The sequence below is a fragment of the Trachymyrmex cornetzi genome, unplaced genomic scaffold (assembly GCF_001594075.2).
Source record: "Trachymyrmex cornetzi isolate Tcor2-1 unplaced genomic scaffold, Tcor1.1 scaffold438, whole genome shotgun sequence".
NCBI lineage: Eukaryota > Metazoa > Arthropoda > Insecta > Hymenoptera > Formicidae > Trachymyrmex > Trachymyrmex cornetzi.
The window spans coordinates 65,150-65,495 of NW_017299157.1; the positions used below are offsets into that span (position 1 = coordinate 65,150).

Sequence of the window (346 nt, forward strand, 5' to 3'; positions counted from 1 at the left end):
GTTCTATATAATTTATAACAAGAGTTCCGCTTAATAAGTATTTTTAAACAATTTTTAAAAAATGGGGTGCTAACTTCTTATCGAAATTTGAGCTCGAATAGTTCTGAGCAGCTGAATAGCTTTATTTTGTGAATACCTAGAGTTCCTAATACATAAAAAACAATTTTGACATACAACAAAATTTAAAAAAAAAAAATTTTTTTTGAAAAAAAATTTTTTATACAATAGTTCTGTCACATGTTAATTGTCATTCTGTCTATTTCGAAAAGTTTTATGCGCTGTCGTACGAGCAATCTAACGGTGATCACCTCTCCTCGAAAATCAAGCAATCGACTGTCTTGGTCCA

The 346-nt window shown here is 29.5% G+C and overlaps 1 protein-coding gene across 1 annotated transcript in view; it reads right to left on the reverse strand.

The window, feature by feature from the left end:
• The window catches only part of LOC108764547 (uncharacterized), a 10,293-nt gene that overhangs the window by 651 nt on the left and 9,296 nt on the right, over positions 1 to 346 (reverse strand). The gene's annotated exons all lie outside the window — the stretch shown is intronic.